Raw genomic sequence first — 23069 nt, forward strand, 5'->3', positions numbered from 1 at the left:
AGTTCAGGGGTCTCCAAGAACACACTTAGGTTCAATAATTCACTAGAAAGACTCACAGAACTCACTGGAAGCTTATGGTTTAAGATACAAATTAGTTTAGGTTAAAAGACAGAGATTAAAATCAGCCAAGAGAAGAGGCACATGGGTCAGAGTCTAGGAAAGTTCCAAACACAGAACTTCACGTTGTCCTCTCCCCATAGAGTCACGGACAGCATTACTTTCCTGGCAACAACGTACGACACACATGGAATATTGCCAACCAGGGAAGCTCATCCAAGACTTGGTGTCCAGAGTCTTTATTCAAACTCCATGGTTGACTGCCCACATGGCTAACCTCAGTTTCCAGACACTCTGGAGGTCAAGTTGATACCATGTGACTCAAAGCTCCTACTATAAATAACATTGTTAAACTATCCGGCATGGCCCATAGTCCCCAGTCACACAAAGACACTCCTATCAGACACAGCATTGCAAGGGCTTAGAGATTACCTCCCAGAAGCTGAGGGCAGAAGACAGACCTCTCTTGGGCAAGGTTTAATTCTTCACTACACGAAGAGTTTAAAGAAAATCCAAGGTTTTTTCAAGAATATTATTTTCACATGCATTCTGATATATTTTTTGATGTAGGAGATCTGGAGGCCCAGCTATAACTGGGGGACCAGGATGTGAATATGAACATCATCTTCCAGGCCTGCTGTTACTTCAGAAAATAAAATTTAAAAGGGAAATAGAGCTGATTTAGAAGGCAGCCAAGTACAAGTATAAGCATAGATTAGCATCAAACTGCAGTAGAGACCAACATGCAATTATAGCTATTTCATGTGACCAAATTAGAAAATTTAAATATGGAGATAGATTTTAGAGTGTCCTTAGTTTAGGATCGAGTCCAATAACTAGACTTTGAAGTCAGGTGTCTCCTATGTGATTGTCCCAAAAATGAGTCTCCCTCTTAATTCTACCATATTTTCCTCTAGCCCATCCCACAATTTTTGCTCTTCATTCTTTTGACTGTCAAGGAAACAGGTGGCTTGCCCATCTGGAATTCCAAGTTTCACTCCATTCTGTTTATTTTCAAATATGCTGAAGTCTCAAAGGCTTACATCTTGTTTCAATTATTTCAATTATTGGGTCTTTGGGTTGAAAGCAACGGTAACTTAATTCCAATTAATTTGGGCGAAAATTTTTTACACAGACACACACACACAGAATTCCATGTGATTTCTGCTGCTTAAGCCACCCAGTTTGTGTTACTTTGTTACAGCAGCCTTAGCAAACTAATATACAGACTAAATATGTATTTCTGGGTGTTTGAACATCATGTTTTATAGTTATCTGATTGTCGAAATCCAGTAGAGTTCACAAAAGCATTTCCTCTTTTGCATCTGCAAATCCAGTCTCTTTTATTTCATTGTCTTTCATCAGCCTACACATATTGGTTTCTCTGTTCACATCACAAATTTTATTCTATGTGGCAGATAACTACAATTCCCACGAGAATCTAGACTACTTAGCCATATGTCAGGCATAAAGACCTGAATTTTAAATATTGTACTTTGCAGACCCAGATCTCTATTAGATTCTTTTAGTAGATTCCAATTTTCTGTTGAAGTACTCCATCTTTTTACTCATTTTGACCATCTTTTCCTTTATTTTTTTAACATATAAATCATGGTTATTTTGAACTCCTTACTTTATCCCATATTTATATCAGCTCTAAGTCCTTCTTTATTTTCTATTTTATCTCTTGATTATTAGTCACTTTTCCTACTTATTTCCATGTCTAACACTTTTTTATTTTATGCTAGATGTTATAAACGATACATCATAGATGCTCTGAAGTATGTTACCTTCTAAAGAATGTTAAGTTTTTATCTGGCAGGCAATTAAATTACCAGAGGGTCACCCAGATCCTGCCACAGCTTGATTTTTACCTTGTTAGGATAGATCTATTTTACTTTTTTCCTTTCTCCTAGAGTCTAGCCCTTACTCCTAGCATACTCCTAGCATTCTCCTAACTTCTAGGATGTGGTATTGCAATGAAAACAAGCCGAAGGTATTCACTAGCTGGACCCAAACTTTAATGTCTCCCCAGAGTTGTGAAACCTCTGAAATTCCTGATTATATTTCAGCCTCCCCCCACCATTTTTCCTCTGTTCCTTCTCTTGAAATCTCATTCTGTGAATGCACAGCTTTATGAATCAACCAAAGACCCAATGTGAATTTTTATGTAGAAATTTGGAGCTCTTTCTCTGCGCTCTGTCCTGTCTAATACCCTACCCCTCAAATCCCAGTCACCATGGTAACTCCAACACCAGTCTCTGTTTCCTCTAACAGCAAAACCACTGTTTTCTGCTTGGGCTCCATTCCCCATACAATGGTTTGGGAATTGCACTCAGGGAGAGATCAGGGTGAATGCAGGATGTAGCTCACATGCTTCCCTTAGCTCAGAGATTTCGCAGCCTGGTATTAGTTGCTGCTCACTTCCTGAAAACAACTATTTTATATATTTTTCCCTATTTATATACATTTTTGAGAGAGGAGAAGTCTGATACAAGCTAGTTAATCATGGCCACAATTTAAAGTCAGGCATAAAGTTCTTAAACACTGAGTTAAGTCCTCATGATTCATTTCTTTACTCTTCCATATCCCCTTCTCTGCTCTCTCTCCATGCCTTACTAACCATAACATAAGAAAAGCATATTTCCAGCAGATAATTCCATAAATAACTATAATTCTACTATAGGAAGAATAAAATGCTATCATCCTAGAGAAGAAAATCTGTAATAGAGTGACAGTAGGACTGCCAATCAATGAACAAATTGGTATCTAGACTTTTTACCTTCTGTGAGTTTCTAAGGAAGAAATATGTATTCTAAACATCTTTCATAATTGCCTAGTTACTTAAAAGCAACCTTATGAAGAGACAGACCAGGCAAGGGGTAAAGACAAACACTACAAACAACACATAGTGGAGGCACAAAGAAGATTTCTTAGGTTGAGTTACAGATACGGCACTAGCAGAATTCATGTAGTTTCCCATTACTACATGGGATGCAGTAGTGTAGTAGATGTCCACTTTGGCCAGGCACAGCCAGATATCTTTCAGTTTTGTTCTATGAAAAGGACTCTGATTTCAGGTTTTCTCATATCTACAGAAGGGTTACGAGTAGGGAGGAAGCATCCAAACTGACTAGACAGAATCCTGGTCTTTGCAGTCGGAGTGACCTCGGTTTGTTTTCAGATGCCAATTGCCCAATAAGCTTGCATATCCACAGGTTTACAACCTGAGACCTTGAAGCTCTCCTAGATGATCCAGCTGGTCCACTTGACAGAGAAAACTTGATTGTCTCTCCACAGACAGTAAGGAACTGCCAATGGGTTATTATTTCAAGGTTATCATGAAGGCTTTTTCTAGCAGGGTCTTTGTTTCTTGTTAAAACACAAATATGTCTAGGAAACATAGTACAGATTAGTCAGCAACACTTCAGAATGATGCCTTTATTGACTCCTTTTCTGATAACTTGTTTTGCTAGTTTAGAGACACTGGACCAAGTGCCATGGGCTGTGAAAGGAAGGCAAATAGGAAGAAGAACAAAGGAATATGCAGAAAAAAGTTTGGAGGCTTGATGAAATAGCTTCAGATTTAGCAGTTTGGGCTCTCACTGACATCTGGGTGTTTGCACTGACATATCTTATTAAGTGCATATTAGTACATTAGTGCAAGTGGTACCATATATGTCACTTAACACAGTGGTTTTCGATTTGGAGCTACACAGAAGAATCAGCTGGGGAGATTTTAAAACTCTAGGTGTCCTAAACACAGCCCAAACCAATGACATTGGAGACTCCGGAGATGGGGCCCGGGCAGAACTGGGTTTTAAATCTCCACAGGTGATTCCAATAGAAGCCAATTTTGAGAATCACTGACTTAAATTCTCTTGGCTTTAGCTCTCTTCTATAACAACAAAGCATCAGTTAGAGGATACCTGAGCATCTTTCCAGTCTAAGTTCTTCAACTTCATAATCCTGCATGAAAACAATTTCTTTACCCAGTGTTTTCTTTTCCTGCTCACAAAACAATGAGGAAAATCCAGTGAGGTCATTTTTGCTTTGGCTTTGTGACTTTGGTGAATACGAATGTTCTCCAAGGTTTATATCGTTTCATAAGATGTTTGCCATCTCTGCTCACCTGGTCATTCATCAGAGGAAAAGGAGAAACAGCTATTAGGTGTCCAAAGAAAACCACAAGTCTAGCATGAAAGATATTATAAAAATAAACATTTTAGAAGTGAGATGAACCCTTTTTGTAAATATAAGGAAACACATGCTTATTGACACTTTGCTATTGTGGAAATTGTGTATAAATGTTTCATAATTACAGATCCATGTTCCATATATGTAAAGAAAAACTGTTTGCATGGCTCTTTTGCAGAAGACTTTGAGGCCTTTTGCTTAAGCCCTGACAGTGCTCAGTTCTTTTCTCTCTCCCCAGAGCAGATGTGTAATGAGAAACGCCGTGATCGGCCACACGGGCTTTCACGGGGTGCTCTGAGAAGAAGAAAACCTGGAGCCAGGCCCATCTCCACAGCATACTCACCTGCCGTGAGCCGCTCAGTTCATGTAAGGTTTTTTATCCACAGCTCTTCCCACATCACAGCTGTGTTATAAAAGAACTATGTAACGTGTAAGACACTCCAAGGTGCTGTGGAGCAAGAAACTAAATAAAGATAGGCTGTTTACCTTGCCAAAAGGCATCATCAGCATCTCAGCATCCCAAAGGAAGATGCCAAGTCACCTGCTAAGGTCAAGTGGTTTGTGATCTGAAGCAAATTTCCTCTGTTGAAGATAAATGGTGTAACATCCTCAGCCCCCCAAAAATCTTCAGTGTGACCCACTTACATTCTCCTTACGCATACCTGCACATTTAGGCCTTCTCACTCCTGTTCATGCCTTTGCTCCACCGGCAAGATCTGCCTTTATTCTTCTGCTCTGTCTCTCCTATTCCCTCAATCCCAACTCCCACCATGGAAATACAACTTATCATTCAAGCCTCAATTTGACTAAAGCAGCTGCCATTGTTCAGCATTTACCGTGTACCAAGAACTAAGCTGAATGCTTTACATAACATTTTTTTATCTAATTCTCTCAACACATCTCCAAAGTAAGTTTTGTTAAGCCGGTTCAACAGAAGACAACCAAAGCTCGGAGAGGTAAAATAACTTGCTCAAGATCACAAAGCTACAATTCAAACCTAGGCCTGTCTTGATCTAAAGTTGATGTTATTACTTAGTATATCACGCTGTCACTCTTACCAACTCTCCATGAAATCTTTCTTGATGACTCCACAGTATAGCAGTTTCTCCCAATCTAAACCAAGCTCCCGTCCAGAAGATAATTTGATATGCTTTATACTGTCTTGATTTCTGTTTGTTTTATGTTGCTATTTAATTTTAGATGAATATGTTTTATTTCTTTCCCTAAGTACATTAAAGCCTATTAAGGCCACAAAACTGTTCAAAATGCTTCAACTAATACGCCTACGTTCTGTAGGCCAAGCAAAAATTGGTCAACCTTTGTAGTCATGAGCATAGGTTTTTGTTATCCTCTTAGCACCCAGCATGTATTTATGCTCAGTAGTCTAACCCAGCCAATAAATTGTTCCCATTCGTCAAGGGTCCAAATGCAGGGAGTTAAATGACAAGGGTGAAGCTGAGAGGGCCAGTGGAGGTGTAATCAGAGATGAACCTGCCTACTTCCAGGGCATCAGCGTGTGATTGCAGAGTTGATAAGAGCTATCAAAACTTAACAAAATGTTCCTTTTTTGTAACGTATAGAATGTTTGTCAAAAAATATTGATATCAGACAGTATTCTATCTATGCATGAGTCATAATATTTTCCAATCAGCTGTGAATAGTCACTAGTGTCTTCTTTGTACAGAATGCTTTTCAATATGCCATAGCACAAAGGTAGAATCAAGCATAAAATAAATGAACATAGTATTTTACATTTCAAGAATAATGAACACTAGATCTTTCTATGCAAAGTGGTTTGGTGAATTAAGAAAAGTATTTAGAAAATTCAAAAGGAAAAACCCTCTAGTCAGACAAACTTAGAAAATGGAGGGAAAACTTTTAGAGGTTGAATTAAGTAGATAATTTCTTAAGAGGAAAAAGTAAATTATATAAATAAGTACTTATTGATGAAATGAAATAAAACCTAATACTAAGAGATAAAAATAATTAGCACCCAGGAGAAACTGACCCCACAGGGACTTCCTGTACCAACCACAGTATGGTGTTTTTACATAACTATGTGCAGCAGGAGTAAAGGTTACATTCTGTGGCTTCCTGACGAGTATGAAATTACTCCAATGCTCATTTTTCTAATTCCAAAACTCTTGGCTAAGAGTGCGCAAGCTCTTATTTGGGAACACAGAACGGAATATGCAGAGAAATAAGTTCAAGTAGAGAGGCAGGCATCTCAGTGAGCGGTGCCTTTGCTTACTCAGCCACAAACAAGCCCTGAGTACCTCCTCAGTAACCTGTCACCCCTGTGACAGGGGTGTAACAGTCACCTCTGTTTAGAGTGCTAAGAATATGAAGCCACTCCATGACGTAGAAGTCAGGAATGTGAGAGTCGCCTCACTCTTGTCCCCTGTTACAGTGTGTGTGAGCGTAAAGGGCAGTCTTCCTTTATTTATGAGTTTGTTTCCCATTTGCATAGATTGAGATAATACCCACTTACTTTCCTTCAAAAGCCTCAGGGGCCAGCCCAGTGGCGAAGGGGTTAAGTGCTCGCGTTCCGCTGTGGTGGCCCAGGGTTCACAGGTTCGGATCCCGGGCGTGGACCGATGCAGCACTTGTCAAGCCATGCTGTGGCGGCGTCCCATATAAAATAGAGGAAGATGGGCAGGGATGTTAGCCCAGGGCAATCTTCCTCAGAAAAAAGAGGAAGATTGGCATCGGATGTTAGCTCAGGGCTAGTCTTCCTCACACACACACAAAAAAAAAGTCTCAGGGATAATTCATGAAAAAGTCTCTTCAAATTAGCCAGTGAGCTAAGATGTTTTAAATAATAAATAATTTTCTTTAAGCCTATAAAATCTTCCATCTGCATATAACTACTACCTAGAATCTCAACTGGCTTTTCCTATTTTTTATTAATGCCTGTGAAACTTTCAGGAATTATAACTGTGGGCCCCCATCATTCCCCAGCCTCCCTATAGCTATAGATTTTCTAGCCACATGCTCTTCCAGAGTCAGCTTAGTTCCAGATATGGCGTCAAATGACTTATGTTCAAATTTCAGCTCTGCCTTCGTTAGCCTGTGACCTTGATTAAACCAAGCAGTTCTCTGAGCCTCAGCACATTTATCTCTGAAAGGGGAAATAATACCTGCCTGCACTTACCCGCAGGTGTGTGGTGAGACTCAAGTCGAAAGGTATGCAAAAAGGCTGCCTAAATCACATCTCTGTAGCAGGATTGTTCATGCTATTTTAAGACTTTCTTCTATCCCTTTCTTCCCTATCAGCCAGAAGTAACTACTGTTAAGATTTTCATTTATTTTCTTCCAGTCTTTTTCTAGAGTACATGTATATGTGTTTGTGTATATGTTTAGAAATACCTCCTAAAATGCAGTATTGTATTGTGATACAATTATGTATTATGATACTTGCATATATTATGACACATGTATGGATGTATCCCTAGGTTAATAAAAGTTCTTCCAAAACATGGTTAAAACAGCTTAATATAATGTCTATCATATACAATATATATAATGAAGTATGATGTATATATGTATACATTTTCATGTTACTAAAAATTATTTCCAAACATCGTTAATAGTGGCTCCATTAAAAAATACGGTAGTAAGTAATTCTACTCTATGAGTGAACCATAATTTATTGATCATTCCCTATTTTTAACTCATTAAAAATACTTGTTTCCAAGGTTTTTTTGTTTGTGTTTTGTTACTTTTTGTCATTGTTGACGTTATTGGGTTTATTTGCTATCATAAACAAGACTGTAGTAAACATCTCTGTGCAAAAACCTTTTTATGAATCTCTAATTCCATAGAGGAGATTTCTAGAACTGAAAGCGCTGGATCAAAGGTATGGACTTTTCTAAAGCCTTTGCTAACATTTTGTCAGATTCTGTTCCTGAAGTATTACACTGTTTAGACAATGTAAGAGAAAATCAATTTTTTTGGTAGCCTTGTCATGATTACCTATTTTAATCATTACTAATTTCATAGGCAAAAAAAGGATCTCTTTATTTTTTATGTTTATATGATTACTTAGTGAAGTTGAAAATTTGTCGTGTTTGTTGATTTTAATTATTTCTGCCATGAATTACCTCTTCTCATCCTTGTTCCATTTTCCAGTATTTTCCTTACCCCTTTGTAAGCATTATTTACACTTTAAAGAAATTAATTTTTCACTGTCCCTCATAAAATTTTCCAAATTTGTCACCCACATTTTAATATTGCTTATGATTTTTGATATTGTTTTTTAAAGCTTTTTTCTCTTCCAGCTTTATTGATATGTAATTGATGTATAACATTGTAAGTTTAAGATATACAACACATTGATTTGATACGTTTATATATTGCAAATGATTACTACCGTAACACTTCCATCCTGTCACATAATTACCATTTCATTTTTGTGGTGAGAAGTTTTTTAATCTTTTAAAATCAAATTTACCAGCCAGTTTCTTCCATTGCTTTCCTTTTTTATACTTCGTGAACTAAGTCAGGGGAATCCCTACGGCATCCGTATATCAATTCAGTCTTTTAATAAACACCAGCCCCTATGTTCAAAGACTTAGCAATCTAGCGTAAAGTTAAGGTGTGATAATACTGATTATTGCTGTTCTGCCAGGAAGCCAGTTTGAAATCATCAGCAGGGAGATTATTAAGTATTTCTGGTGCAGGAGCAATTGGCGCCAACCCAGACACAGCTCTATTTATAGGCCATTCAGATACCTCCTATGCTGGGGCATTTAGCCAATGGTGAGGACCCAAAAATTCTGACACTTGGAAAGCAGAAGATGTGCAGTGGTACATCTATGAGTCAGAGGGGCTCAGGCTCAGGGCTACTGACACCAAGGAGAAGATGGGAACAGAGAATAGGACAACACCAAAATCAGTTCTGCTGGGGAAGAGTGGCTTGCCAATGTCTGAGATGCAGAAGCTGTAATTAAAGAGGTGACTCTAACAGGAATGTAATTTAACTCCCAATTCTAAGAGTCTCTGTTTCACTGTTCTCTGACTGTATTTGACTCTGTTCTGAGTAAGGGCCAGTCTCTTGCTTGCCTTACATTTAAATTCTACACATCTGTCTTTAGAAAGATCCCTGAGTAGGCAAACTTGCCTCCTCAGTGGCATGAATATTAATCATGGCTAATAAAATTAATATTACTTTACATTGATTAGGCTCTTACTATGGTCCATATCCTGTTTTAAGCCCTTTATATTCACGGAACCCTTCAAAACACTTTGAACTGGTAAGAACTATAATTTTCTCCATCTTACAGTTAAAGAAACTAAGGCATAGAGAAGCTAAATTACTTATCCAGGGTCATACAGACAGCAAGAAGATGAGTCAGGATTTAAAACCAGACAGCCTGTTTCCAGAATTGGCACCCTTACGATATTCTATCATATTCTGTATTTATTAATACAAATTTTGAGAACAAGTATTAATTTTAATTTATATATGTGGAGAAATGTATACATATAAGTTTATACATCTGGAAAGATATATAAAAATTATTTCCTTGCATATCTGTTTTTATTTATTATTGTCAATGAAAGGGAGTGTTAGAAATTAATTAAAGAATTCTTGGATCATCTAAGCCTTTGGTTTTCCCACCTTCCAATGCTTCTACCAGAAAACAAAGACTAGAACAAAGGAAAAACACAAGCATGACAATTTTTTTAAAGTTTGATGTTAGTTCTGCTGAGAACTGGTTTAAAAAGGAAACAGACTGAATGTAATGATCGAAGCAAGATCAAGTTTATATATACACTTATTATATTCCTATGATCACTGGTGCTTCCCTAGGTACCAGTGTAGAGTGGGACAGTGGATGGTATAGAGTATGTTTGGTGAATTCCCAATAACAACACAATTTTACCCATCTCTGAGTGAGCCTTAGCAGCCTAATTGATGGACTCTTGTCCCTTTCTCTTCCCACCTTCGTACCCATGTAGACTCAGGGTCTCTCACGGCTGCAGTTTCAGGACTACTTATGACCAAATCACCACTTGAGGCCTCACACAGTGACTAGGAGAGGCCACTCCACAGTCATCGATGTTGTCTCTCATCTCCTTCCCTCCACTCCATCCTCCACAGCCCTGCTAGACTAATATTTTTAGTGTGTGAATTTAGTCACATTCCTCTCCTTAAAATCCTTCCGCAGATGCTCACCTCCTATGGGATAAAATCTAACCTCCCTGACACGGTGTACAAGACCCCTGACAATACAGCTCCACCCAGCTGTTTGCCCCTCCTGTCCTCACCACCTTCAAGTTTGCAGGCCAGGCTTCCTGATCTCCTTGTAAGTGCTCGAATATGGGCTTTGGTCTCTTCTAGGCCCAGGTCTTTGCATATTCTACTTCCTGTCCCAGAATATCCCCGACCTATCCCCCCACATCAACATATACTTACATTATTAACAACATTGAGTCTCATTTTAAGCGCTGCCTCCTGTGTGAAGCCTCTCTGACTGCTTCAGGCCACCTTAAGTGGTTCACCATAGGAACTATGTTTCAACCTGCCTCCCATGTGCATTCATCACGTTGTGTGGTAATTGTTCTCTTGTGTATCTGTCTCCCACTTAGACTATGAGCTCCTTACAGGAAGAAAGCCCTATTCTTCACCTTTGTGAATGGCATTTAATAAATATTTGTGGATGAATGGATGGGTAGATGAATGGATGGCTCAATGAAAGAATGGATGAATAGTGTCTTTTACACGGTGATAATTTCTTTCATTTATATTGTTCCTTAAAATTAGCAGAGAACCCCAATGAATGTTATCTCAATTAGACATGACAACAAATTTCTGAGACAGGTGTTATGGACAATTTACACATGAGGAAGCAGGCTTAGTAAGGTTAAGAGACTTGCTAGACATCACAGTTTTGGTCACACCAAAACTTGTAGCCCTTCTAATGTGTCACAACTCTTTCGCACAATACATTAGATTATTTAAATATAGTCATTTAATGGTCCACAGATTTATAGAGTTTTACGGCTGGGAGACTCCTCTAGTCAACCCTTCCTATTGGAAACATGAAAAAATTAGGCCCAGAGATATGAAATTGCTCAAATTTGCACCACTCATTAACAACAGAACCAAGGCTGGAAAATGGCTTCCTGGCTCCTAATTCCAACTTTCTAGATTCTTAAGTCCAGGCTCTGGCACTCACTGTCTGACTGTGTGACTTTAACCTCTCTGTGCCTCAGTTTCCTGTACTCATAAATTGGGATAATAATGTACCCACCTCACACGGTTGTTGTGAGCATTTAAATAAGATCATCCACAGGAAACTCTTACAAGAGTGTCTGAGAACCCTGAGGGCTTTGAAAGTATTAGCTATTACCTATCATCACTTCACTTGGGCGAATTCTTCCTCCTTCACAAATCAGTAACATTAAAGAAATGCTCGTGTAGTGATAGCAGTCACACAAGCGAAAAAAGGTAAAAGGCAAAGGCAATATGATGCATCTTCAGGAACAGAAATAGTAAGTTACAGGACTGGAAGATATTATGAGTGAACAACAGAAAAACCCTACCTCGAGGTCACAGGCAAACACGTTGTGTTCGACTTTTCCTTCCCTGAAACTACCCCCACTTTCTGTGGGGAGGTAAATTGACATGAATTGCATTGCATGGAAAATAATAAAGTAACAGGAAACCACTTTCACTCCTTATTCCTCCCTCCAAATAATTAATTTTATTCCTCTCTCTGCTAACTGAAATAGATAAGTGCACAAATATATACATAAAATATAACCAGCAGTGAGTACTTATCTGCTGAAGGACCACTGGATTACAATCATTGCCTCTCCTGTTGAGTTCCAGCCAGCTGGTTTTCTATAGAGGGAAGGATTCTCCACATTTCTCGTTGATCAGCCCCATCAGAATTGCATTTACTCATTGATGTCTTGCCATGCTAGCTTTTAGTAGCAGTCAGATTAGGCAGGGCTATGCTGAATAACAAACAAAATTGCATTAGCTTACAAGAGCAGAGGTCCATTTCTCACTCGTGGCTCATGTCATGACAGATTAACTGCAACCCTACACCTCTTTTCATTCTGGGGCTAGCCTGAAGAAGTAGCCTCTGTCTGGAACATTGTTGGCATCACAGTAGAGAAACAGTGTGGCAAAATGTGAACCCGCTCTCAAAGCTTCCGCCTGGGTGTGACACACATCACTTCCACTCACCTTCATTGGCCAAAGCAAGTTGCATGGCCAACCCGGTCTTCAGTAGGTTGGGGAAGTAGATATTGATCAACAGTAATATAATCTTTCACACATTCCTATTGCCACCATTATTGGTTCTTTTTTTTCCCACTGAGTTTCGGTAGACTTTATTTTTCCAAAGTTAATGTAAATTGTCTTTATCATGCTTCCTGCTTATTTCTGTGTCACTCTTGATTAGTTCTGTGGTATCTGGTACTGAACACAGTATTACTATCCCAAAGAAGACACATATTATGAAAAGGCTAAAGGTTTTGGGGATTTTTTTGTTTTTTTTTTTAGAGCTTTTTTGCCAAAGTTGGGTTATCAGATCACAATATGAATTCATTCTAACATAAATTCTCATGAGTTTCTGTATTCTTTCTCCAACTCTCTGTTAGACTAGTAAGTACGTCTTCTAATCTTCTAAGTCTTTACCCCATGGGGCCTGGCACTTATCATAATTACACCTTTTGTGTTTTCAAAAATACTTGCTAGTAAAATGATTAAAATAAACTGAGAGCATTTCCTAAAATAAAATAGGCTACAATCCAACTCTACCACCAAACTGTTGTGCAATCTTAAAAAGGGCAGCTCTCTGTCTTTGGGTTTAGAAAGTGATGATGTCACTCTTACTGGAACTGGTGAGATGGGAGAGTGTTCATTATTTAATGACTATAATGGGCTCTGAAAGCATCCTGCAATCCATGTGCCTTATAATGCCAAGCCACCAAAATCCAAGAGAAGGAAAAAATTAGTTTGGAAGTCATTCTCTTCATGAGTCAGGGAAAAACCAACTTTTATATAATTTACCTCACATACAGTTTCCAAAATTACATTAACCAATTTGAGTTTGTAGAGTATTTTTACCCAAATTACCTAGACTCACCTCAACTCAGTACCCTATCTCCATGAAATGGACCAGAACCAGAACTTAGGTAAAGCAAGTTACTTTATTCAAAGGGCTCCATAAATTTCACCATTTTGACAAAATTCATCTATAGCAGTGTTTCTCAACCTTGTTTTCATTGTCAGCCCCTTAAGAAGCCTTTTTAGATTTTTGTTTTCTAATCACTCGCATACAATTTTAATACCACAGATATGCTGTGTATCTGATTATTTATTCTACGTTTATCTGTGCTTTATACATAAAAAAGTAATTACCATTTTTACCCTCTTGGGAGTAACATTGCTCCATTGAGAACGCATGATCTTTAAGACAGATGCCTTTTCTCTCCCATGCACTTCTGCCTATTTTATAATTCTGCCATAATTTTCTGCTCTTCTTCCTCAATCATGCCCTTTTGTGTTTTCTCACCTCTTGATCTTTTCTCATGCTACACTTCTTTCTGGAATAACCTCCTATTTCGTTGAGTCCAACCATTTTTCAAGGACCAGATCAAGCCCTACTTCCTCCAAGTAAAATTTTTTCCAAATACTAAATCAACCTCCTTCCTTCCACAACATTTACCTTTAATAGAAGCCATTTTCTTTACCATAATAAAATATCTCATTCTACTTTAGACTAAAGTTATTTAGGTACATGACCCCCTCACTGGATTGTAAACTCAAGGACTATTAATCTTGGGTTTCCCACTCTTCTTAGCAGAAGACTTTGTTCAGAGAAAGTGCCCAATAAACATTTGTTGTATTGAGTTTATTAATTTATGGCTCAATTTATTCCTGCTGGCACCTCATATTAAATACAGACTTCAGCTGCAAAGAGCTCATGTTGTCATTTAGATGAATACATAGATATAAATGCACACATACACATTTTCCACATATGTAGGTGGAGCAGCTTGGGTGGGAAAATGGATTATTCCTTCAACCCTTCATCCTCTGCACATCAAAAGTGGGGTTCCTCCTTGGAAAGTTCCCTGATCTATCCATAGCACAACTATTCTTCATATTGCCTAGGCTCAAAATTTCAGAGGCACTTTAATGCTTTCCTCTCCTTCATTGTCCATCTCTAAGTAGTTGCCCAAATTTGTCCATTCTTCATCTTTCTTGAGTTTTTGATTTTTGCTTTTCTCCAGGATCCTACTACCAACACCTTCCTCTAAATCTGTGACATCTTATCTATAGTCAACTCCTCCATCCATAGTTCACGTCTTTCCACATCACTAGTCATAACCATTCTTCAAACATTCTTACTCAGGGTTATCTTCCTGAAACATAGACTGTGATCTTATTCTGCTGCTCAGCTGCTTAAGAACCTGCAGACACTTTGGAATAAATCCAACCAACTCGACATAACAGCTTTGGACTGAATTGTGTCCCCCTCAAAATGCATATGTTGAAGCCCTAAATTCCAATGAGATGGGGTATTTGGGAGGTAATTGGTTTTAGATGAGGTCATAAGGATGGGGCCCTAATGATGGAATTAGTGCCCTTATAAGAAGAGACACCAGAGAGCTTGCTCTCTCTCTCTTTCTCTGCCATGTGAGGATACCGTAAGAAGGCACTGTCTGTAAGCCAGAAAGAGAGCTCTCACCAGAATTCAACCAAGCTGGCACCCTGATCTTGGACTTCCAGCCTCCAGAACAGTGATAAAATAAGTTTTTGTGACTTAAGTCACCCAGTGATTGTAATGTCAGCCTGAATAGACCAATATAATGGCTTTCAGGATCCTGCTTCCAATGGCCTTACTTAATCAACCCCAACAGCTAAGGCTCCCGAGAAGGAATATTCAGATCTAGTTAGGCCTACGTCCTTTCAAACACATGCTGGGATAAAATTATCTCTACTTAAATTAGTTAAAATGCTTTCCAAAATAATTGTTTACAATAAGGATTATTATTGTTTAGACACATTTTTCAAGGAATGTTCTTGCTAAAGTGGTCTATAAGGCTCAACAATTATAAAATGCATAAATTGCAGGGTCTGCCCTAAGGCTAAGAGGAGAGCAGTTGTATCCCAATTCAAAATACCCTAGCTTGGGCCGGCCCGTGGTTTAGTGGTTAAGTGCGCACGCTCTGCTGCTGGCGGCCCGGGTTCGGATCCCGGGCGTGCACTGACGTACCGCTTCTCCGGCTGTGCTGAGGCCGCGTCCCACATACAGCAGCTAGAAGGATGTGCAACTATGACATACAACTATCTACTGGGGCTTTGGGGGAAAAATAAATAAATAAATAAAATTATTATCAAAATACCCTAGCTTTTTATACCTAAGAAGTAATACCTACTTCTTATGCTTTTTAAATTATACCTAAAAAAGTAATAGTAAGAGGGAGAAATTTGATCACTCATATTCATGAATTGAACAAATATTATTGTTCACCTATTATAAGCCAGGCCTCTAAGCTAAGCAGTTTTAATACAATAGTCAAAATGGACAGTTTCTACTTTCCTAGGATCTGCAGTCTAGTATGATGGAGGAGTACAGATCTTTTCTGTAAGCAAGCATGGAATATTACTTCCTTGCAGTTTCATGTTTGGGCCATAGAGAAGCTAAGTGGCTTGCTCATCGTCTCTCTTTTATTTCCATCTCTGAGGCTGCCTGTCTATCTCTCTCTTTCCTTTCTCTGTCTCTCTTTCCTACACTACTTTCTTCTTATGTGTAGATGAATGGAAGGAAAGTTTTCCCCCAACTGAATTTTTCCTTATTCAACTACAGAAGAGAAGGTTGAAGAGACAACTCTCCACTGTGCTTTAGCAAGACTATCCTGAGAGTCAATGGGCTTTCTGGGAAACTCATGTCAGGAAGCTGTGACCTGAGGCCAAAGGAGGTTTTCATGTCTGAGGATTTACTCCCCATGGACTTTACAAAATAAACTGACTAAGTACAACAGAGGGGATCTAAGAAATTAAGCTTGGGCTCATGTTTTGGAGGATAGTTTTTCTCTTTCTAAAGTTAAAACCTATGCCCTACAAAAGATTTGGATTTAGAGAAAATAGCTTTAAATTCAGATCTATGGATTTTCTTTTTGGCGTTAATGTAACCCCAAACAGATATAATTGCGTTTATTTCCTTTTGTGAGAATACTTTTCCATATTTTATGTGTCCTTCAATGTCACAAAGCAGCATTCTATTCAATTGATGACATAACCTTCTACTTAGACAATTCTTTTCTAAAGATTAAATGCTGAACTACAAGAGGATTGAAGACAGCCAAGCACAATTCCAAATAGACCCTCAGTCCTTACAACAGACTTTTATTCATAGCTAAAAAGAGGTTGTATCATTCACTACCTTACTGTCTTTTAGGAGCTTAAACTCCATCCACGTGAGCTCCCCTCTCACATCTGATGCATGTCTTGCACATCTTTGTGAAGGACATTATCCTTCATCAACATGCCTGATGTCCTTCACACAGGGGAGGTCTCACTAGGCAGCAGTCTTGTCTTTTTAAAGTCACAAATTACGTAGAAAGTACATGTCACAGGTCTTTCGGTGCTATGGGATTAAGGGTGACAAGACTTTTCTGGGAGAAGAAACACAAATGCTGATAACTTGCTTTCCATTGAGCTGTGTACCACAGCAAAGAAAGAAAGAATAGAGAGGCAAGAGATCTTGTTCCTAGAGACCAAAATCTTAGGCAAACTTAATCAAGTCTTTGGCCATTTTGTGCATCATTTTCCTTTGTCTTTCTTTTCCTTTCCTTTCCTCTTTCTCTCAAATAGAAATAATAAAAGTTTCTCTTTCCTAATGTCCTACTAAAAGCAAAGCCTTGAACTTTTTTTCAGAAGGAAGATTAAGCTACTTGAATATTTTCAATGTATTGCACCTTAAAAAGTATATTTATTTCAAAAAATAATAGCCAAAAATTATTGAATGCTTGCTGAGTGTCATATATTTTGTTAAATTCTGTTTCATCTTCCCTACAACCCTATAAGTGGATATTACTATTATCTTTATTATGCAGGTTAAAATATTAAGGCACAAGGAGGGCACACAACTGGTAAATATTGAAGCCATGACTTTAACCAGCGTTCTTTATCACTACACAATATTGCACCTCTGTAATTTTCATTAGGAGCTTCATTACCATCACCAGCCCCATCACCAACCCACTATCTCTACCCGACGAGCAGACAGAAGTGATTCAATACATCAGGCAGAGCTGAGTAGATAAAGTTGCGGAGCATATTGGTTAGGATTTAGACTGCCAGCTCCCTCTTACTCCTATGGGAGCCTAGGCAATTTATTGTGTTTTGTTTTCTGATCTGTAAAATGGAAATGATAATAACAATATCTACTTGCAGGGTTCTTATTAGTATTAAATGAGATAATCCCCATAAAGCGCTTAATGTCTGCCACTTGCATCAGTTATTTGTGTTAACCCATGAAGACTGTATCTTTTTAAGCTTTGTATTCTCAGTGCCTTCTTAATGTTTGACTTATGGCAGCTTCTCAATAATTGTCTGATAAATTAATAAAAATGAGGTAGGCCAGGGTTCATTATCAAAGGAGTGTTAGCCTACCCCAACACCAGGTTTTGTAGCAAATGTGAAGTCAGAGAGATAACCAAGGTCAGATACTCAGTTGCCCAAAAGAGAGATAGCAGATGTAAGCAGAGTAAACATGACCACTGGGACTAAGAGCAAAATCAAGGTCAAAGCTGTCAGAAGCTAAAGGAAGAGAATTTGCAGGACGTTGGAATATGGGTGCATGCACCAGATTATAAAAGGTGACTTTTCTGCCATTTTTATTCCTTTCCTTCTATAAACAAACATTTGCTGGGTACTTTCTATGCATCCAGAACTGTACTAGGCTTTGAGATTATAATTATTAAACCATTAGATTAGTGAATTTGCTTATTTCCTTATTATGCCTATTTGAACTGCAAAGAAGGTTGCTACTAAAGTAGTTAGAGGGAGATTTCTCCTGCCTTGATTTCTACTGAGGCAACAGTATGATCTATAACAGATGCCAAATTGCAGGTGAGACAGATTGCCATCTGTAGAATTTGTCCCCACCAAAAAGTTAGAGAAGTGATTTCCTTAGTCATGGATCCACCTCACTCACTTTGAAAATATAAAAAGGAGAAAGAGAGAGAGAGAATGAAAATGGAAAAGGATTTGAGAAGAGATTTCTTTGGAGAGAGCTACACTTTAAATTTCTTCCTACTTACTCAGGACAGAGGAATGTTCTGGTATTACCTCATTTCTCTCCAGCATAGTGAACAGACTTTCATGGCACCATTTGAAGAACTAGGTTTTCTCTTGCAGCTGATGGGCACAGAAGACTTAAGCCTGACTCAAGCCTGAGCTAGCCAGAGTGGCCCATGGCAGGCTCCCCAATGGGGTGGCACTGTTGGAATTGAGCTCCTCTCCCAAATTTTTGTTGGGACAAGGGTTGTATGAATGTTTGTGGTGGACGAAATGCGAGTCCCTTGGAAGAAAGAGCTGGCATGGCGTCAGAGCATGTCCTGTGAGGTAGAGTCACCTGGAGGAGCAAAGGAATCCCAGGAACAAGAAGCTAGAAGACACCTATTCCTGGGGACTGTGGAATAGAGCTAAAGTGACAGTGCAATATAGAGATAGACCTGACAGGGTCAACAAACCTAAAAGTGAGAGGTCTCCCGGGATGAGAATACCAGAAGAACCCACAAAAATGCACACCAGGGAGAGAATCACCTTAGAAATGTACCCAGCCCAGAAGAGCCAATTTATGACCTTTTCTATCCCCTTACTGCTACCCTTCTAAATCTCAATAGGATCAGGAACAAGCTCAAAAACTGTGATGAGAAAATTGCTAGGGAGGAGGAAAGCACAAGGCATAGAAAGACAGAGCCACCCACATCACTCCCATCATGTCTACCAACTAGAAGACCTGAGTTGGAAAAAAGGAAAACATCTGATATTGAATCAAATTCAGTTCATCTTAGCATCTTAGACTTGGCAACTCTGATTTATTCTTGAGACTAGATTTGTTTCTTAAAAGAGATTGTAAGATGATAATACCTAAGTGTGAGCAGAAAAGTTATGGAACCTACCCAAGTACTGATTCAGCAGCAAGAGATAATTACTCTAACTCAATGCCTGAAATAGGGCTGTGGGAGACAATAATACAGTTGTGTTTTTGTTACATATCATGAGTCACGTTTTTCCACAAAGGGATGAATCTCTCATTTCACAACTAATCTGTTTCAATCTCTCTGTCTTCTCTCTCTCTCTCCTGTGTGTCTATCTGTCTGTCTCTCCTTCTCTTTCTCAAGGATCTTAGGAATTATTATTAAAATGAATTGAAAAGAAATGATATTGTAACATACCGAGATAAGTAAATAACATTCTCAACACATTCCAATTTGCACTCTCTATTAGTCAGTGTTCTGTTGCAGAGAGCAGAACTCACACATAAAGCACTTAGTCCAAACAGAGCCTTGCACATACTAAGTACTCAGCAAATGAAAGCTATCATTACTTTAAACACCACCTCTTGGGCATTGCTGAAGGACAAGTCATCTTGAGAATCACTCTCTCTTTCTTTTTAGATATTGTTCTGCCTACTACTTACAAAGAAATGCATTATATTATACATTCTCTTTCAATTCATACCTTTTGTTTGCAGATACCAAGCCTCTTTCCAATCATTAGAAATAATAAATCACACTTGTACATTCCAAATTCTGAAGAAAGTTAAATATTTACAAAGTTCTGCATGGCAAATAAAGAACAATTCATTGAGACAGGCCCTATAAGAATGACTCTATACACTTTTGGAAAATTCTATCAGAAATTTGGCCTGAACATTGTAGCCATAATTTATCTGACCTTTAATGTTATCACTGCTTTTAACTTCCTCAGATTCATGCAAGAATAAAATGCAGCAAGATCAACAAGAGCTGCTAGTTAAACTAGTATTCTTCCATAGGCTAAAGTTTTGGTAGTACCAATTGCAATCACCTGGAAGATATAGTAGTAGGAAGTGGAATTTTTTTCCATTTTCCTTCTGCCTTTCTCTGTTCCAAAGTCAAATGGTAAAAAGTGCTCAAATTTTCAGTCATCCAATGTTATCAGAAAATCCTAAATTTTCTGGATTTTTAGAAAAACATGCATCCACAAAATTAAACATCCAAATAATAATTGATTTTATGTATCAATTCTAAGGAGCACTTACACTATTCATCACTCTTGCGATGTTCCTCCTTCTCCCATGAGCTAGTCTTTATCATTTCTAGATTATAGATTAGGAAACCAAAGCGCAAGGCCAACCAAGTAATGAGTGCTGGGTTGGAACTCAACCATTAGACTTCTGAACTCAAACTCACTGTTCATTTCAGTATTTCATGCTTTCTCAGCCTCTTTAAAGAAAATACTTTCTGCTGTTTACTGAAAGTTGGTCAACTGTAGGGAAGCAGAGTGATCCAAAATTTAGGACACACGAGGAGGACAGAGGAAATCTTCATGCTTCTTTTCCAGTTACTGAACGACCAGGAGAAGCAGCAAATACTCTCTGGGCTTTCAGATTTCCTCCTGTGAAGTAGTCGTTCTCATTGCCTTCCAGGGAAGGTAGTGAAGGCGGGAAGGGAGCAGGTGAGGGTGGGGAGGCGTATCGCATGGTAACTGATCTTGAAAGGAAGTAGAGCTAACTTTAGCCTTTCCAAGTGTGTGGTTTAGCATGGACATTGGCAGATGGCATGATCACATTCAGAGAGGCTATGGAGAAATGATTAGGAGGATCTCAGCAGACACCCAAAAGCTAGCTGATTTGCTGGCTGCAAATCCAGCATTAGGCGGGGCTGGGCAGCTTTATACACTGAATGTATTAGTCAGCAACTCTGGTTGAACTCCCGTGGTGGGCTGGGTAGGTACAAATGCTGTGTGGGTTTATCTGAGAGGATAAGGCATCTAAAGAAACAGAGAAATTGTCCATGAAGTGCTTTGAGCTCTTTAAAGATAAATACTGCTACTCTGAGATGCCATCAGCCATGACTGTTTGAGATACTAGAAGAGAGATGTTAATTGTGTATTGTAAGCTGGTTTTGCTTATACCTACAAGAATAGTAACTCACCAGATAGACAGTTCATAATCTCACTCTCACTAGTACACAACGGAAAAGGTTTTATCTTAGCAGCATTGCTTGCTCTCTTTCTATGCCATTCTTTAAAGATTGCTCACCCCCATTGGCTGTGTTGTGAGCTATGTTCTTCCTGTTTTCCAAAGACCTGCAAAGAAGAGTTCTGCCCCCGTCTATGATCTTGCCTGCTTCCCCCATTAGCTACATTCTCACCTTTCCTTTACCTAACATTTCTTTCCCATTTACATTCACACCATTAAACAGATATGTCCAAATTTAAGAAAGTTTAAGAAATAGAAAAAATTTGAACTTATAAATATAGTAATCATGAGTGATATTTCTTAAATATTTCTTTAATCTACAAAAGATTATGATAGTGTTGTAAATAAATATTTTCCAAAGTGCATTTAAAATGTTTTTAATATATTTTTAAGTATATTACCAAGTACTTTTCCAATTGCATAAGATGAGATTCACTTTATATTATCTCCCTTTAGAGAACCACTGGATAGCAAAAAAAAAAAAAAAAAAGTCAATAGAATCAGAATTAATCCTCAATATGCAATTATCACATTCTTATATCATATTGACCTCAGCAATGCCATGAAATGGATACTACTAGATCAGCCAATGGATTTCGCGAAAGTTGTAGCTAAATTTTAATTTGGGCTTCGCTACAAAGATCATTTCAGGCCCTCATTACTTTTTGCAATGGGACAATTTTGTGCTTCCTCAACGTACTAATGAGCCTGATGATATATAAAATGGGAGAATTGGACCATTTTAGTACTCTACAGTCTACAAAAAGGCCACCCAACTCGAGTCATCCTTCAAAATTACATGTAAATCTTTGTGGAAGATATACTGGAGAAAAGCTTTGAACAGTTATTTCCTAAAACTCTTTTCAAGGCATAATGTCTTGCTCCTAGAATTCTTTCAACATGCAAACTAAAAGCCAGTTTTAAATTTGTTAAAATCCCCTCACCAAGCCTCTTCTCCTAAGGCCCATCCAGGCCACAGAGACAAATTGCTATTCTCACACCACCGGGTTTAAAATTCCATCCCCAGGGATACCATAGGTAAGCTCCGTTGCACAAAGAGAATTAAGCTTAGAAAATACGCGCAAGCTAATCTCTCTATTAGGTTAGCAAAAGAAAAAGTCTCCTTACAAAAAAAAAAGCTGTGCTTAATGTGGGGCCAGCATTATACCTTTACTTTTCTTTCCCTAAAAGGCTTTAAAAGTAACAATCAAGGTGCTTCAAATAAATTGACTGCTAGGCCAAGGTGAGGTCACGTCTGCTAAGGAGATGCTTTGCAGCATTAGCATCAGTGAATCACCTTGTCAGGAAACAGTTATAAAGAAAAACCATGCCTTCTCCCAGGCTCCACACCTTATAGGCTTGTGGGAAGATAGATAGATAGATAGATAGATAGATAGATAGATAGATAGATAGATAGATGATAGATAGATAGATAGATAGATAGATAGATAGATAGATAGATGATAGATAGATAGATAGATAGATGGATGGATGGATGGATGGATGTAATGACGAAATCCCTCCTAACCTGCTGAAAAGCCACAAAATTATGTATATGCTCATAGATCCCCAGCTGCAGCCACATCACAC

The 23069-nt window shown here is 38.4% G+C and overlaps 1 long non-coding RNA gene across 1 annotated transcript in view; it reads right to left on the reverse strand.

The window, feature by feature from the left end:
- Window positions 1-2142: 2142 nt before the first annotated feature.
- The window catches only part of LOC131404194 (uncharacterized), a 54625-nt gene continuing 33698 nt past the window's right edge, over window positions 2143-23069 (reverse strand). Inside the window, exon 3 of the long non-coding RNA XR_009219742.1 lies at window positions 2143-4189. This is a non-coding gene — a long non-coding RNA (uncharacterized LOC131404194). The remainder of the gene's footprint in view (window positions 4190-23069) is intronic.

The sequence above is a fragment of the Diceros bicornis genome, chromosome 4 (genome assembly GCF_020826845.1).
Source record: "Diceros bicornis minor isolate mBicDic1 chromosome 4, mDicBic1.mat.cur, whole genome shotgun sequence".
NCBI lineage: Eukaryota > Metazoa > Chordata > Mammalia > Perissodactyla > Rhinocerotidae > Diceros > Diceros bicornis.